At 41.6% G+C, this 6,426-nt stretch overlaps 1 non-coding gene across 1 annotated transcript; it reads left to right on the top strand.

The window, feature by feature from the left end:
- The first annotated feature begins 5,700 nt into the window (after positions 1-5,700).
- Positions 5,701-5,808, top strand: LOC112764750 (small nucleolar RNA R71). Its single transcript, XR_003183330.1, has one exon. It is a non-coding gene; the product is annotated as a small nucleolar RNA R71 (small nucleolar RNA).
- The last annotated feature ends 618 nt before the right edge of the window (positions 5,809-6,426 follow it).

Here is a 6,426-nt window from a genome sequence, read left to right as displayed (position 1 = left end):
TTTTACATCCTAGGTGTAAGGCTACGTGTGGTAGGGTGTTATATACCCTTTCTCTTCTCTTCTTTTATATTTTCTTCTTTGCAGTACCTCTATTCTAAAAGTGGGCACTAATCTCCAATAAAGTGCCTTGTAATACAATTTGAGATGGACAGTAGGTCTGAGGGCTTCTCATTGTTTGATGTTGATAAGGGAAGTAATAATGAAGTAGATGATGCTCACAAAACTTCTATTAGATCATAGCCCTTGAACTTCTCTAATTGTATCAAGTCGTCATCTTTTTCAGAAGATCTGCATGCAGGCATCTAGTTTAGCTCCAGCATATGAGCGAAGAAAAGGCATGGACGTTACAAGAGATGGAAATAGAAGCCTTAACGTGTGAGTTGGGTTTGAATGAAAATGCTTTTCAATATTCTCCACCAAAAACTATGCTAGCTATGAAGTCCAATTCATGCACTACCTGAAAAACCTTTATGCTTACCTCCTTTGACAGAGGGTTTAAGCCATTGTCTTCAGACAAGCAATATAGGGTTTCTACTTTCTACGATCTATGAGTCCTTCACTTTTCAAGAATAGTTGAAGTGGTGGGGAGACTAGTCATGTAGATTTTTCACCCTGTTGTGGTACTTGCAAAAATGGCTTCTAGAATGATGGAGATTGTACAATGTTTGGCTTTGATGGTAATTGAAAAGCTTTTGATGCTAGCAAAGAAGTTGATGCCTCTGAAAGATATTATAGGGAAGACAATACAACAAATAGCATGGGAAGCTATGACAATAAAGGAAAAAGAGAGGTTTGTCATTTTTACTGATCAGTGGTTGGTGCGCGAAATTGTGAACAATACTTTTTCACAACTCTCATAATCCCCTTCGAGTGCAGGGAGGTCAGAATCCAACAGCATCTGCAGTCCTTTTTGGTCTCTGAATCAGATTTTTGCTCAGGTCCCTCAATTTCAGCCAGAAAATACCTGAAATCACAGAAAAACACACAAACTCATAGTAAAGTCCAGAAAAGAGAATTTTAACTAAAAACTAATAAAAATATACTAAAAACTAACTATATCATACCAAAAACATACTAAAAACAATGCCAAAAAGTATACAAATTATCCGCTCATCACAACACCAAACTTAAATTGTTGCTTGTCCCCAAGCAACTGAAAATCAAATAAGATAAAAAGAAGAGAATATGCAATGAATTCCAAAAACATCTATGAAGATCAGTATTAATTAGATGAGCGGGGCTTTTAGCTTTTTGCCTCTGAATAGTTTTGGCATCTCACTCTATCCTTTGAAATTCAGAATGATTGGCTTCTTTAGGAACTTAGAATCCAGATAGTGTTAATGATTCTCCTAGTAGAGTATGATGATTCTTGAACATAGCTATTTATTGAGTCTTGGCTGTGGCCCAAAGCACTCTGTCTTCCAGTATTACCACCGGATACATACATGCCACAGACACATAATTGGGTGAACCTTTTCAGATTGTGACTCAGCTTTGCTAAAGGCCCCAATTAGAGGTGTCCAGGGTTCTTAAGCACACTCTTATTTGCCTTGGATCACAACTCTTATTTCTATATATATATATTTTTTTTCGTTTTTTTTTTCCTTTTTTTTCGAATATAAATGCTTTTTCTAGCTTCAAGAATCATTTTTATGATTTTTCAGATCCTCAGTAACATGTCTCCTTTTTCATCATTCTTTCAAGAGCCAACATTCATAAACCACAAATTCAAGATATATATGCACTGTTTAAGCATACATTCAGAGAACAAAAATATTGCCACCACATCAAAATAATTAAACTGTTATAAAATTCAAAATTCATGCACTTCTTTATCTTTTTCAATTAAACACATTTTTATTCAAGAAAGGTGATGGATTCATAGGACATTCATAACTTTAAGGCATAGACACTAAGACACTAATGATCACAAGACACAAACATGGATAAACATAAGCATAAAATTCGAAAAACAGAAGAATAAAGAACAAGGAAATCAAAGAACGGGTCCACCTTAGTGATGGCGGCTCTTTCTTGCTCTTGAAGATCCTATGGAGTGCTTGAGCTCCTCAATGTCTCTTCCTTGTCTTTGTTGCTCCTCCCTCATGATTCTTTGATCCTCTCTAATCTCATGAAGGATGATGGAGTGTTCTTGATGCTCCACCCTTAATTGTCCCATGTTGGAACTCAACTCTCCTAGGGAGGTGTTTAGTTGCTCCCAATAGTTTTGTGGAGGAAAATTCATCCCTTGAGGAATCTCAGGGATCTCATGATGAGTGGGATCTCTTGTGTACTCCATCCTTTTCTTGGTGATGGGCTTGTCCTCATCAATGGGGATGTCTCCCTCTATGTCAACTCCAACTGAATAACAGAGGTGACAGATGAGATGAGGAAAGGCTAACCTTGCCAAGGTGGAGGTCTTGTCCGCCACCTTATAGAGTTCTTGGGCTATAACCTCATGAACCTCTATTTCTTCTCCAATCATGATGCTATGGATCATGATAGCCCGGTCTATGGTAACTTCGGACCGGTTGCTAGTGGGAATGATTGAGCGTTGTATGAACTCTAACCATCCTCTAGCCACGGGCTTGAGGTCATGCCTTCTCAATTGAACCGGCTTTCCTCTTGAATCTTGCTTCCATTGTGCGCCCTCTTCACATATGACTGTGAGGACTTGGTCCAACCTTTGATCAAAGTTGACCCTTCTAGTGTAAGGATGCTCATCTCCTTGCATCATAGGCAAGTTGAACGCCACCCTCACACTCTCCGGACTAAAATCCAAGTATTTCCCCCGAACCATAGTAAGATAATTCTTTGGATTCGGGTTCACACTTTGGTCATGGTTCTTGGTGATCCATGCATTGGCATAGAACTCTTGAACCATCAAGATTCCGACTTGTTGAATGGGGTTGGTAAGAACTTCCCAACCTCTTCTTCGGATCTCATGTCGGATTTCCGGATATTCACCCTTTTTGAGTGAAAAGGGGACCTCGGGGATCACCTTCTTCAAGGCCACAACTTCATAGAAGTGGTCTTGATGCACCCTTGAGATGAATCTATCCATCTCCCATGACTCGGAGGTGGAAGCTTTTGCCTTCCCTTTCCTCTTTCTAGAGGTTTCTCCGGCCTTGGATGCCATAATGGTTATGGAAAAACGAAAAAGCAACGCTTTTACCACACCAAACTTAAAATGTTTGCTCGTCCTCGAGCAAAAGAAGAAAGAAGGGAGTAGAAGAAGAAGAAATGAGGAAGAGGGAGATGGTGGTGTTTTCGGCCAAAGAGGGGGAGAAGTGGTGTTTAGGTTGTGTGAAAATGAAGGGATTGAAGAAGGGTATATATAGGGGAGAGGGGGGTAAAAGGTTCGGCCATTTTGGGTGGGTTTGGGAGGGAAAGTGGTTTGAATTTGAAGGGTGAGGTTGGTGGGGAGTTATGAAGGATGGATGTGAGTGGTGAAGAGAAAGATGGGATTTGATAGGTGAAGGGTCTTTGGGGAAGAGGTGTTGAGGTGATTGGTGAATGGGGGAAGAAGAGAGAGAGTGATGGTAGGGTCCTGTGGGGTCCACAGATCCTGTGGTGTCAAGGAAAAGGCATCCTTGCACCAAATGGCATCAAAATCCACGTTTTGAGCCATTTCTGGCGTTAAACGCCGGGCTGATGCCCATTCCTGGCGTTTAACGCCAGGTTCTTGCCCTTTACTGGCGTTTAACGCCAGTCTGGTGCCCCTTTCTGGCGTTAAACGCCCAGAATGGTGCCAGACTGGGCGTTAAACGCCCAACTGCTAGGCTGACTGGCGTTTAAACGCCAGCAGCATCTTCCTCCAGGGTGTGCTGTTTTTCTTCCTATTTTTCATTTTGTTTTTGCTTTTTTCATTGTTTTTGTGACTTCTTATGATCATCAACCTACAAAAAAAGATAAAATAACAAAAGAAAATAATTAATTATAAAACATTGGGTTGCCTCCCAACAAGCGCTTCTTTATTGTCATTAGCTTGACAGAGGACTCTCATGGAGCCTCAGAAATGTTCAGAACCGTGTTGGAACCACCCAACACCAAACTTAGAGTTTGAATGTGGGGGTTCAACACCAAACTTAGAGTTTGGTTGTGGCCTCCCAACACCAAACTTAGAGTTTGACTGTGGGGGCTCTGTTTGGCTCTATTTGAGAGAAGCTCTTCATGCTTCCTCTCCATGATGACAGAGGGATATCCTTGGGCCTTAAACACCAAGGATTCTTCATTCACTTGAATGATCAACTCTCCTCTATCAACATCAATCACAGCCTTTGCTGTGGCTAGGAAGGGTCTGCCAAGGATGATGGATTCATCCATGCATTTCCCAGTCTCTAGGACTATGAAGTCAGTAGGGATGTAATGGTCTTCAACTTTAACCAGAACATCCTCTACAAGTCCATAGGCTTGTTTTCTTGAGTTGTCTGCCATCTCTAGTGAGATTTTTGCAGCTTGCACCTCAAAGATCCCTAATTTCTCCATTACAGAGAGGGGCATGAGGTTCACACTTGACCCTAAGTCACACAAGGCCTTCTTGAAGGTCATGGTGCCTATGGTACAAGGTATAGAAAACTTCCCAGGATCCTGCCTCTTTTGAGGCAAATGCTGCCTAGACAAGTTATCCAGTTCTTTGGTGAGCAAAGGGGGTTCATCATCCCAAGTCTCATTTCCAAATAACTTGTCATTTAGCTTCATGATTGCTCCAAGGTATTTAGCAACTTGCTCCTCAGTGACATACGCATCCTCTTCAGAGGAAGAATACTCATCAGAGCTCATGAATGGCAGAAGTAAGTCCAATGGAATCTCTATGGTCTCATCTTGAGCCTCAGATTCCCATGGTTCCTCATTGAGGAACTCATTGGAGGTCAGTGGGCGTCCAGTGAGGCCTTCCTCAGTGGCGTTCACTGCCTCTCCTTCCTCCCAGAATTCGGCCATATTGATGGCCTTGCACTCTCCTTTTGGATTTTCTTCAGTATTGCTTGGGAGAGTGCTTGGAGGAAGTTCAGTAATTTTCTTGCTCAGCTGACCCACTTGTCCTTCCAAATTCCTAATGGAAGATCTAGTTTCAGTCATGAAACTTTGAGTGGTTTTGATTAGATCAGAGACCATGGTTGCCAAGTCAGAATTATTCTGCTTAGAACTCTCTGTCTGTTGCTGAGAAGATGATGGAAAAGGCTTGCTATTGCTAAACCTATTTCTTCCACCATTATTGTTATTGAGACCTTGTTGAGGTCTCTGTTGATCCTTCCATGAAAGATTTGGATGATTCCTCCATGAAGGATTGTAGGTGTTTCCATAGGATTCTCCCATGTAATTCACCTCTTCCATTGAAGGGTTCTCAGGATCAGAAGCTTCTTCCTCAGATGAAGCTTCCTTAGTACTGCTTGGTGCATTTTGCATTCCAGACAGACTTTGAGAAATCATATTGACTTGTTGGGTCAATATTTTGTTCTGAGCCAATATGGCATTCAGAGTGTCAATCTCAAGAACTCCTTTCTTCTGACCAGTCCCATTGTTCACAGGATTTCTTTCAGAAGTGTACATGAATTGGTTATTTGCAACCATTTCAATAAGTTCTTGAGCTTCAGTAGGCGTCTTCTTCAGATGAAGAGATCCTCCAGAAGAGCTATCCAAAGACATCTTGGACAGTTTAGAGAGACCATCATAGAAAATACCTATGATGCTCCATTCAGAAAGCATATCAGTGGGACACTTTCTGATCAATTGTTTGTATCTTTCCCAAGCTTCATAGAGGGATTCTCCTTCCTTCTGTCTGAAGGTTTGGACTTCCACTCTAAGCTTACTCAATTTTTGAGGTGGAAAGAACTTTGCCAAGAAGGCATTGACTAGCTTTTCCCAAGAGTCCAGGCTTTCTTTAGGTTGAGAATCCAACCATGTTCTAGCTCTGTCTCTTACAGCAAAAGGGAATAGCATCAGTCTGTAGACCTCAGGGTCAACCCCATTAGTCTTGACTGTGTCACAGATTTGCAAGAACTCAGCTAAAACCTGATGAGGATCTTCCAAAGGAAGTCCATGGAACTTGCAATTCTGTTGCATTAGAGAAACTAATTGAGGCTTAAGCTCAAAGTTGTTTGCTCCAATGGCAGGGATAGAGATGCTTCTCCCATAGAAGTCGGGAGTAGGTGCAGTAAAGTCACCCAGCACCTTCCTTGCATTGTTGGCATTGTTGTTGTTTTCGGCTGCCATTTGTTCCTCTTCCTTGAAGAGTTCGTTCAAGTGCTCTAAAGAGAGTTGTGCCTTGGCTTCTCTTAGCTTTCTCTTTAAGGTCCTTTCAGGTTCAGGATCAGCCTCAACAAGAATGCCTTTGTCTTTGCTCCTGCTCATAAGAAAGAGAAGAGAACAAGAAAATATGGAATCCTCTATGTCACAGTATAGAGATTCCTTGAGGTGTCAGAGGAA

The sequence above is a fragment of the Arachis hypogaea genome, chromosome 2, assembly GCF_003086295.3.
Source record: "Arachis hypogaea cultivar Tifrunner chromosome 2, arahy.Tifrunner.gnm2.J5K5, whole genome shotgun sequence".
In the NCBI taxonomy this organism is placed as follows: Eukaryota; Viridiplantae; Streptophyta; class Magnoliopsida; order Fabales; family Fabaceae; genus Arachis; species Arachis hypogaea.
Note: the sequence above shows the minus strand (reverse complement) of the source record. Positions and strands in the feature narration are given on the sequence as shown.